Genomic DNA, 12,706 nt, shown 5'->3' on the forward strand with positions numbered 1-12,706 from the left:
TAAATTCATTGCCGGGTTCGTTGGGCTTTTGACCGTGTCCATTGGGTTTGGGCAGCCAAAAACCAATCCCCACAGATAGAGATTATCAAATTATTGGAGATATATACCGTTTCTTGGAACAAATTTATATTAATCACCTCTTGAAGAATTTTGGTTGTGCTGATCCTTTAATAATCAAGTTTTGTATCTTGATATTTTGATAAAATAATTTTATTTAAATAATATTAAAATTTGAAAATTTAAATGATAAATATTATCTAAATTAATTTTTATATATTAAATATTATCCTCTAATTTAAGAAATATATCCTAACAAATAAAAAAAATAATGTTAATTAGATGATAAATATTATCTAAATTAAATGTTGTATGTTAAATATTATCTCTTAATTTAAGAAATATATCCTAACAAATAAAAAATAATAATATTAATCTAATTTTATTTAATGATAAGAATAAATTAGAATCCTGGTAGTATACTATTTCTTTTTAGTTCTTTAAAAATCTAAAAATTTAATAAAATTTCTGCAATTTAGTGAAGTCACGTGGCGCAACTACGACGTCTAAAATCAACTTTTATTTTATATATATATATATATATATATATATAATAAAAATAAATAAAGCCAATAACAACATTGTATGATTAAACGAGGAAAAAAAAAGATAAACTAAATTAAACGTGATCTCTTCTCTTACACCAAACACAACCCCTAGCAGCACTCTTCTACAAAATAAAAAGCAAAATCCGTCATACACGCGAGAGAGCGAGCTGTCTAATCAAAATCAAATCAACAACACATCATTGACCCACAAATTTCAGTTACCACTCATGATGATGACTAACCCATCATCAAGCTCAAATCGCCCATACACTAGAAACCCCAATTCTCTACCATCACTCCGATCGCATCATTCAAAGCAATGATCTTCAAATCGAAGCTGAAACAACAAACTCAAGTTTTTGTACGTGGTTCAAAGCGCAATGAACTAAAGGATGTGAGAGAGTTTGAGAAAGACTAAGTTAAGATCAGCCGACTTGCTGCGAATATGAAGAAAAAATTAGCCTAGGAACAAAGTTCTGTGGAGGACATGAGATGAAAGATCATGGTCTCGATGCGACGTGAGTCAAGGCTGCCCTGAGTGTAACAACGAATTGCGCTTACTGAAATTAGTCAACTCAAGTTTTATTAGTTTCCACACCGTTTTTCTTTTTCTTTTTTTTTTCTTTTTTTTTTTTTGTATGAGAGTTAGAACCTTTGAAATATATAAAGAGTAATGCTACAAATACAAACTATTTTACAATATTTTTATAAACTGCTAATGTGACTTAGCATTTACCAAATAATTATTGATAAATAAAAATGTGATATTAATGATGGCCTAAATTAGAACTAGTAATTATTTACCACATCAATAGTTTATAAAAATATAGTAAAATAGTTTGTACCTATAGCATTACTCATATATAAAATACCCTCCTAATATCTCAAAATGACTAAAATATAATTTAATAAGAGATGAGTTCAAGTTACACCTGGTGTAACTCTTGAAAAGTTACACCTTTTTTAGACTATAAATTTCTAAGAAATCTAATGATTAGAAAATCACTATAATCAATGTAATCTTTAAAATTTATTATTTTCCATATTAGCTAACCTAATTAATTTGAGAGAATAATATATTATATTATTTTCTACTTTCTTTCTCTCTCATAATTAAATCATCCCTAACCTTGCACAATGCCTGTTCTCAATGTTTTTAAGTTGCAGATTTTTTTGAGTTGCAAAATTTTTTTTCTCTGGACAGATAGACTTGAATTTCCAAAGCCCAAAAAAAAAAAAAAAAATCTCCAATATTCAAAGACAAAAAAACACCACAGCTAACTATCAAGCAACGTGCAGGTATGAAATGCTTCCGAGTTATCCTTGGCTTAAGATGTCAAATCTTGGCACAAATTGATATTTAGTACATCAAACATATAAAGCTTTGTCCAAATTTCTCCATTCTCTCGGAGCCGCCTTGAATATTTTATATTTGCTTAGACCAAGGGAAGACATGGCTTGTTCTCACTGTAAATGGAGCAAATATGTGGAGATCGCATGGATCTCATAAGGCCATGTGAGAGAGGGAGAGAAGATAAAGATGATGGAGAACAGAGAGTTAATGATGTTTTTTTTTTTTTTTCTATTTTTAATAAGAAGAATTAATGCCTTAGTTACTAATTTCTAGAGAACAATAAATACATGATTATGAGTGTTTTTTCACCCTTAGATCTAATACAAATCAATGGTCTAAAAAATGTGTAACTCTTGTGAAGTTACACGAGGTGTAACTTGAACCTATCTCATTTAATAATTCCAAAATAACCATAATACTCTTGAAACTTCTTAAATAATTAAAAAACCCTCCCAAATGTCAAAAATTACTAAAATACTCTCAAAACATCAAAAAAAAAAAAAAACCATTGAAATTCCCAAAATACGACTGAAGATTCCAAAATAACCAAAATGCACTTGAAACCCCCAAAATGACCTAATTACCCTAAAAATCTAAAATGACCAATATGTCTCTAAAATCTTTGAAATTACCCAATGCCCTTAAAATCTCCAAAATGATCAAAATATCCTCAAACCATCAAAATGGCAAAAATGCCCTTAAAATGTTCAAATTAACTAAATGCCATTGAAAAAAATAACCAAATACCCCCCCCCCCAAAAAAAAAAACCCAACCAGAATAACCAAAATTTCCTTAAAATGTCCAAATAACAAAAATACCCTTAGAACCCCCAAAATAATCAAAATACTCTTGAAATCATTTTGTCCATTTTGGAGGTCCAATGGTAGTTTGGTCAATTTGAAAATTTTGGGAGTATTTTCAGTAATTTTAGAGGTTTAAGTTATTTTAATCTTTTTGACAATTCAAGGCTATTTTAATTATGTTGGTGGATCCAAGGGTATATTAATATTTATAACCTTTCGAGATTATTTTTGTTAGTTGGAGGCTTTTGGGGGTTTCCATATAAAAGAATGAAAAACTTTTCTTTTATATCATGCCAAACATTGGAATAATTTTTTGGAATATTTTTAGTAATACAACCGAACACCAAAAAAAAAAAGAAAATGTTTCTGTCCTAAAACATTCTACCCTGAAACAAACCCAGCCAATGTAGGGGCTAGAAGCCGAGGAAAAAGATCAAAAGAGGGGATCCAAATGCCAGCTTATTTGCTGGCCCTTCGCTACTTGCTGGCCATTTGAATTCAGTCAGAGTCTCTTTGGAATACCCTTGCATTTCAAACACTTTTTTCTCTAGCTAGTTCGAATGTCCCATTAAAGTTAAAGGCGAACTAGAGAGCTCAAAATATCTTTATATAAAAATAAAAATAAAAATTCTTCTTTCTTCTCCTTTTCTATCATATCATCAAGAAGAATAAATTCCCTGTCACCAAATAGACGTAGATAGTTGATGAGTTGAAACCAATTAAGTACTCCAAAAGTGCCCAATATGATTCTATAATTGAAATTCCAGTTGAATTCTCAGTCAGTGATGGCACTCCATGTGCACGTGTCAAATCTTTTTGACACAAACAACAAGCATATTTTCCATTAATCAGAGGGAGAAGGGGTGGTTCAAAAGAGAGAATTTCTGATTCAAACATGTCCATCAATCGTGCATATGGGCACCACATATCACATATGTTTCTATTTACAAATCCCTATCCCTAGGTTACAGCCTTTTTCATTTTTTTTTTTTTTTTTGGCTTAAAAAGATAAGAATCTACAACAATCAAGCATAAGTTCAAATGGGAAGTCAAAATTATTCTCTTCCCCCCCATGAAAATTCAGTGGCTATTGATGTTAACGTATCAAAAACGCGAATTACAGCCATGTTTCAATTGGATGGAACTAGTAGTGGTTGATGACATTGTTTTTACTGTAGAAGACGCATCCTAGAACATTCAACAGGCTGAAACTTTTGACCTTATTAGATTTTGCGCTAGAGTAGGATCCCAAGTTTGGATTAGCCAAATACTATGCTCTAGTAGTTTTTTGGTTAATGTCTTCTAATGTGTAAGTCATTACCTTTACTTGGTAGCTTATGTTTGAACTGTTACTCATCACTAGCTACATGTCATGCTAAGCTAAAACTCATAAAGCAAAGAGCAAGTAGTGCAATTAAAAACTACAAACGAGCTACACATGTGAGAAAACCATAATAGACTCAATTAGTGATAGAGGACAGCCACTCCAAATCTTGTAGTTCAATAATGCAAGTGGGTTTTTTTCAGTCCATTTTGTCGCGTTTTTTGAAACAGGAGCTACCATTCTATACAATAATAACAAAAGGAAATAAGAATAAGAATAATTATATATGATAATGTGTTTAAGAAAACGAAAGAAAATACTCGAAGAAAGATTGTGTGTTGTAGATTATTGACCAAACCAACACGCTTTTTAGTTCCTTATTGTGCCACTATATCAGATTGAGCCTACAAAAATGGGGAAAAAAACACGGTGTGAGCCTATCTTTCTTGTCTTATGCCAATGAAATTCTTCGATATACACTTTGTAGTAACTTTCTCTAAAGACATTAGAGTATTATAATGATGCAATTTGGCAAGTTCTTAATAAAAGGGATACCTAAACTATCGAAATGAGTGATTGAATAATTTGGCAGGATTGTGATATCAATGTTTAGATTTCCTTTTTGGACCAAGTTGTTTACATGGGGCTTATCCACTGGTGTTTTTACGTTTCCGGCATGATCGTATATCCTTCTAAATTAATATCAACTGTGATATGGTCCTAAACAAACCTAACCCCAACACAGTGCCATTAACTTCGAGGATTACTTTAAAAACTAATTTTATAGGTACAGCTTATCGTACAATTGAACAAAGAAACTGATATATCCAAGTTGCTAGTAGGTCTAAATTTAAATCAATGTGGGTCAAAAAGTGAGGAACTCTTTATTGATGAGTCCAATCTGACGAAGCAACCACTACTCTAGGGTTCATTAAATATTTTCTACCTGTCTAATTTAGTTGTAGATGGATGGAAAATTTTTTACTCGAGTCTACAGCTTGACTCAAGCTTGACGGAGAATGTGTTTTTGATGTTGCATTCGAGTTTGACAGATTGGATATTGTCTTTACTAGGAGGACCTGAGCTAAATTGTCCTATTGTAATCATAATTACACGTCTTTCAAAAATGATTACATTAACCACTTGGTTCCTTTCCATTTTACTTTGAGGTGAATTCTATTCATTTAAATGTCATATATAATTCAAAGTGAAATAAATTTAGGATCAAAACTATGTCAACTTATTCAAAAACTTATTATTCTAGTTTAGTTTAACAATAATTAATTTTTTACTAATAGGTCAGGTTATCAGTTTATAAATAATTAAGTTAGCATAATTTAGACTTCGCTTTGAATCGTTGCCTCTAAATAGACACTCTTCATTTCACTTTTAAATGAAGATGATTGAAATCTGGAAGATAGTAAAGCATAATATTAAATCGAACATAAAATTAAAGTGCTGAACATGAACTTACTTTAATTAACGTGTTGAAAAAGTACAATCAAGGATAAACATAAACTAAAATGTAAATTATAAGAATAAACAATTGGAACTTTAGTGTGTGTTGTTTGTTGGAGGTCCCTTTCTATCAAGTGAAAGCCCTATACATACTTGTGGCTTGGCATTTGTTGTAAGTTACCATAAAACAAGTATCACACATTTCCACCCATCGGGATAGACGTCATGTTTCATTGTTGATTTTTTCTTGTTTTTGGAAACAAGATCCTCTTCATTTCACTTGAAATAGAAAGAGTTTATTTTATAGTTAAGATTTTATTTTTTAAATTTAACAATTTCTAGATTATCGCGTCATTTAAAGACATGACAATTTGAATTTGTACACCTTTAAATTTTTTTAATATTTAATCTGAACCAAGAAAGGAATCCATCTTAAAATTGAGAAAATCTTTAATTATTGGGGTGAATCAAGCTCTAACCCGTTTTCTTTTAATTTCCATATTTATTTGTAACTACTCCTCCAGCCAATGTCTAGCTGCCACATGATATGCATATGTTTTAACTTTTAGGCTGGTTTAAATTATTGGACGAGAGTTTACACCACCCTCCAAAGGAAAGAAAATAAATAAATAATTAACTATTGGACATAAGAAGATAACTCATGCATCAGATATATAAATCATCAATAAAGATAGGGTAATTACAACAACTCAACCATTTCTCAACATCCCCCAATTTGCTATCACTTGATCACACTTAGGCCCACCATACTATGCAATTAAATTTTTTTTTTTTTTTAATGACTTGTGTGTGAACTACTAAAGTGATAGACAAATTTGATAGTGTTGTGAATTTTTTTATGACCACAGCTTTACTCATTACCATCCCGTCTCAGTGTGGGTCTCCACACAACTATGGAACCTACATGCTACGAGATGAAGAATGTATATATCTGATTTTTTTTAGATAAGTGTTGGTTGGAAACGTGGCTTAGGTGTATGATTAGTCCCTCTCTCCTCCTTGTGTTACTTAGCAATTAACAAAAAATAAAGTTTATATAAACCCGTAATTTATGGGACATCAACCTGCAATGCGGGGCACAAGATTCTTTCCATTTCGAATCCTATCATTTTTGTCCTATTTATTGTTCAGATTATTATTATTATTATTATTATTATTATATATTTTTGGGAACTAACAGCGTACAGATTATCACATAATTTAAAATTTTTAAATAATAATAATTCATACACCTTTATTTTTGTAAAATAAAATATGAAACAGGAAATAGACAAATCTTGAAATGAAAATGATCCTTTTTTGTAATGCCGAAAAGCAAGCTCTTGCAGCAATCAAACAGCTTCACAATTTTCGTTCTTATATAAAATTTCCTACCATTTTTACCAAAGTGAAAAAGATAGATCATGGATGTAACATATCATTAAAATGTACTCACTCATTCTTCAAATTCATTAAATTAGAAAGGCACATTTTTCTTGGGTCCGAATTTGCTACATAATATTCTTACACTTACACGTGCTTTTTTCATAAAAGCATCCAACAAAAAAATCTTGCTGATATGTTTAGTGTATATATATATATATATATATAACTGGAATTTTCAGATGAAGAAGTGTCATCCTCTCTTTGTGCTACAATCAATAGTTGCACTTTACATTGCAGCCACTTAACTTGGAGAACTCATTGATGGCATATTGATATATTGCACCCCTTCTACAAAAGACAGTAACATAAAAAAGAAATTAATAATGATATTCTCTTTTATGAGATAGTATATTGTGTTTCAGCTCCATGCAACGAGCCTTTCACAATACGTGGGCCTCTACTCATGTAAGACTATACTTTCGCCTCTTTTATAATTAATTTATCGAAATATTCCTTTCACGCCTTGAAAAAGATTTGAAAGACTACCTTACTTGACTGTGAGGCCTCATTGACTAATTAAATTATGTTAATCCTCAAAGTATACGTTATAAGAAAGAAAATGCAATCTTAATTATTTTATATAATTTTTTTAACTCTCTAACAACTTAAATCATGAGACATCGTTGTCTGAAAAATATATGAGATCACATTAAGATTTGAAAACCAATAGATCTTATTTACTTCTTCTAATGGTTTTCGACTTTTTACAGTGGGTTTGAGCTTTAGACCTCCTCTTTAATAGGAGGAGAAAATGTACTACTATAGTATGGTACTATGTCAATTAGCTCAATGCTGATTGGCCAATCAGGTTATGTAAGATTTTCCAATGAAAAAGTGTTCTGTAAGATTTAGTGGGAGGGTGGAAATTAAAATGTATAAAATACAGGTATATTTACCACTTTATCTAAAAATTTAAATTTATCAATTTGAACATAACTATATATTATAATAATCTTACTATTGGTACAAATATGCTATGTAAAACTTTAGCACTTGGCTAATTACGTCAATCATACGTGAATATTCTAATACAAAATAATTCTGCATGTAAGTAGGTCAGTTTCAAAAGGGGTGGTTTCTTTTTTTTCACTTTTTGACCTTGTCTTACAGCATCATGATACTCTCTGCATTATAATCTTTCCACAGATTAAAAAATAAGAAAAGCTAGAATCGATCATTCAACAACCAAGAAAAAAAAAAAAAAAAAAGTTGGAATCTTTCAGTGGAGTAAAGGTGTCAACATTTTGGCGGTACCAATAGAATTCCGTTCCGTTCAAGAAGAGTCGGGATTCAAGGATGGAACCAAAAAAAAAAGGATTCAAGGATGGAACATTTACGAGTCATAACAGCCCTCAAAGCAAAACGGAAAAGAAAAAAAAATTAGTCATAATCATTAAGCCATGGTAAAATGTATTTAGGTTCACCAAAGTTTATTACAGTCAGAAGTCCATTGGATAAAACATAAATAAATTGATTTGTTTTAGTAGTATAATTATAACATATAAATCGTTACCTCAACTGGTAAATTAGTCATAATCATTAAGCCATGATAAAATGTATTTAGGTTCACCAAAGTTTATTACAGTCAGAAGTCCATTGGATAAAACATAAATAAATTGATTTGTTTTAGTAGTATAATTATAACATATAAATCATTACCTTAATTAGTAAAGTTTCTAATATCTGAATAAGAGATTTAGAGTTCAATCTCTACCTACACCAAAAATCAATTTGTATTTTGGTCTGATGATAAAAAACGTTATCAAGAGCAAATACCATAGATTGAAACTCTCTCAAAAAAAATATTTTTTTAATTTAATGTTAATTTTAGCATATTATATTATATAGGCTAGAAGTTATCATGGCTGTGTTAGAACCTTATATACGTGTGTGTAAGAGATTTTTTATTATAATTTTTTTATTAATATATGGGAGATTAATTTTATACAATTTTTAATTAATATATATGAGAGAGAGAGAGATTTTATGATTTTTTTTTTTTTTTTAAGTCTGGTTACACTCAGTGTCATATCATAATAAAGAGGGTTTAACTGTATGTGGAAGATTTTTTATTTTATAATATATTTTTTCGGGTAAAATGTTAGGACACTCATCATTTTTTTTAAAGTCTAGTGACACTCCTATAGCTAGGATATCCCTTAAACCCGAATAGTGCAGTTAACAATTATTAATTAACATGAACGGAAAGATTATGATTAATCCAATCAAAAAGTATAGGGATATGACTAAAAATGAATGAATATTGAGTGTGTGATTACTGATTAGCAAAGAATTATAATTGTTGGAGAGTTTATTTGCTTATTTGTTTAAACTTTTAATATATGTGTATATATAGGTATACCTAAAAAATGTAAGATCTTAAAAAAAAACTATACTAAAACAAATAAGTTGAATAAATTTACGTTTAACAAACAACCAACAATGACCAAAGCCAAACCAGAATTAATGTAATTGGATAGGTATTCGTGCAATTTACAATACTTTTAGATTTGAACTCTTTTATGTCATTTGCCATTTGTTGATCACAATCAATAATTACCTTTAAAAAATGTATTTCTAATTGAAAAAAATAATAATAAATAAATAAAAAGGAGAAATAAATGAATGAAAATCTTATCACTTTAATTATTGCTGTCCTGCCCGCCAATGTTAGGCAATGCCTGCCAGACGTAACTGTAATATATTATGGAATAGAGTTCAGCTTTTGCACTGCATGAAATAACATAGATTAATAATTATTATTATTATTATTTTGCTTAAATTCTTTTTAGATGTCTTCCTCTCATAAGTCATAGCATCTCCTTCACAGACAAAAACATGGGGGCAGTTTTAGGCAAGCATGTCTACTTTGTAAAGTTCTTTTTTTTTTTTTTTTTAAATGTAACATATTATTTGTACATTTTTCTAAATTATTGAGAAATTCAACCAGAACATTTGGTTTGAAAGTGAAACCACAAAAATTAAGTGTGATTTAGTGGCTTCAACTTACTTAATTTTAATAATTATGGAGTAAATAGATAACATAGGTGTATAGCAAGAAATTCTTAGAGAAAGAGCAAGCTACTATTAAAGGAATATCAAAATATGACCCTCTTTATCTTCAATCAGAATATGACCCTCTTTTTTAGGAGTCAATTTCAAATAGAGATTATTCTTTTCTAAGATTGGAGGTACTAAAGTTACCCCAAGTATTTTCACTCAAAAAAGTTACCAAATTATTTTATCTTAGAAGGCAAAATTTAGATAAAGTACCTTAGGTTCCCAAATCAAATCCAATCACTTAGTTGCATTGACTAATGCAACACAAATAGTATAATTTTCTTCTGTCAACAATGCAACACAAATAGTATAATCTTCTTATGTCAACAAGTAAATTCGGATATATAACTTATTACTTATTAGTCAATACAATCGCACAATTAAATTTAATTTGAGAATCTAAAGTACAGTAGCATCTAAAGAAGTGTATCTATATCTTGTCCTATCTCAAATGCATCTTCTTGAGTAGTCTTGAAACGTGGGTTCACAGCAGATTTTGCTGGCTCTCTGTTAAAGACGAAACTGAAACAACCTTTGCCCCCCTTTATTCCAATCACAATCTTGAAATCAGTTTTTACAGTGTACATAAAAATGAAATAGTAAATACCAAAAGACAAAAGTCACTATCTTTTCAATTTCTTTTTGGATACACATACAATGCATGAGATCTTAAGTTGTGTGTTTTCAAAATTCCTTTCATTGCATAATATATCTTCTATGAGACTTGGATCCCATATATACCAGTGATAATGAAAGTGGAGGAGATCCTGATTGGAAGAGACAAGGGTTTTTACTTCTTTCGTTTTTTGTTGACAATACTCAACAACCTGTATTGCAATAGGGCAGGGATAGAAAGCAGTGTAAACAGGAAGTACGTGTAGGATTTTTACAATTGATTATTCTCCATAAAACGTGATGGCCCCACAGATATTCCAAGTTCCACCTTGCAAACATTGCCCACACAACTACTATAGCTCGAGTAACCAGAATCCACAAGGAGTGTTGTCATTTTGGACCTACCACGTACAGTGTTGTGCACTTTGTTGTGCTGACACTTTACCCCCAGATACTCCTTTTTCTCCATTATTTCATACCTTTTATTTCCTTTTAGTAAAACCCATCTTTTTTTTTTTTTAAATAAATAAATAAATAATCTTGTTAATTAAAAACAAAGAAGAAGAAGAAGAAGAAATATATTTTCTCAAAAAATCTTTCTTCTCATGACTATCATAAAATATAAGGGAAATTTTACATTAAAAAAAATAGCCTAGATTTATACTGATTTTAACTAGCTTACATATTAGGTTTTTGATTTTTTCAATTTAAGTCCCAAACTTATGAAACTACTCCAATTTGTCTGGTGTTCATTTATGTTAGGGTTAGAGAAATAAGAAAATTTGTTGATGAAATTTTGTGTTTCTCCTAGGTAATCAGTTTTATTTATTGACAATCAACTTCACACTCTAAGAGAAACTTTTTCTTTTTACCTTCTCTTTAACAGTTACCAAACTGATTTATGAACAAGTCATAGGTGAAACGTAAAATTTAATTAATAATTTCCTGCTTCTTCTTTTTTTTCTTTTTTGCTTTATTGCTGCCAAAATAATGAAAATGAATTGATATGTTAATTTTCTTTTTTAATTAAATGGGTAATGAGAGACAATCAGTCATAACAATCTCACTTGAGTATGACCATGATAACTCTCTACCCACTAAAGAAATGATTCCTTGAAGGACTAGATGGGTCCACAAGGCATAAGATCCAAATGAGGGATCCGTATCCTTTTCCTCAAGTGGATTAAACCATAACCTATCCTCAATTCTAGTCTAGAAACTAGTGATTTCTAGATATACAAAGCTTTTTTAAAGTAAAAGTTTACCTAATTTAATGTAGAAAGTTGTTGGTTAAAATACAAATAAGATTTTTAAAATAAAGAGTATTTTAAAAATATTTTAATATTTTACATTTTAATTAATAAATTTATTTTTTGATTTTTTTATGTATTGCAGAAAAATTGAAATAGAGTATCTCATTTGGGGGGAAAATTTCTCTGAACCATTTATAAGGCATCTTTTAAAATAATATAGGTTAAAGTCCCATGACATTATAATAATTTATCGCTATAGCAAAATAAGAGAAGAATAGCACAAAAGAACCGTATGATGAGTATTAATTATGAATTATTTGATATATATATATATACACACACACACACACTCCACGTTGCAACCTTAGATAAAATAAACTAAAGAAAAGAACAAATTAAACACTACATTGCTGTATTTTTATCTACTTAAAATCCTTATATATCCACATTGAAGAATTTTATATGAACAAAAAGTCTAAAACTAATATTAATTGAATAGAATTTTTTAAACAAAAATTCTAAACACTACGTTGCAACCTTAGACAAAATAAACTAGAGAAAAGAACAAATTAAACACTACATTGTTGTATTTTTTATCCACTTAGAAATACAGCAAGTGCAATTCAACTTTAATCAAATTAAGATTTTTATTCACTTAGAAACTATAGTAGAAGAAAACTTATATTTTTTTATCTTAAAATCTAAGAAAATTTCTGCAATTTGGTGCCATCACTTGATGCAACCACGGAGCCTAAACCCAACTTTTATTATATATAATATGATTTTA

Source organism: Quercus suber, unplaced genomic scaffold (assembly GCF_002906115.3).
Source record: "Quercus suber isolate HL8 unplaced genomic scaffold, Cork oak 2.0 scaffold_223, whole genome shotgun sequence".
NCBI classification, from domain to species: domain Eukaryota; kingdom Viridiplantae; phylum Streptophyta; class Magnoliopsida; order Fagales; family Fagaceae; genus Quercus; species Quercus suber.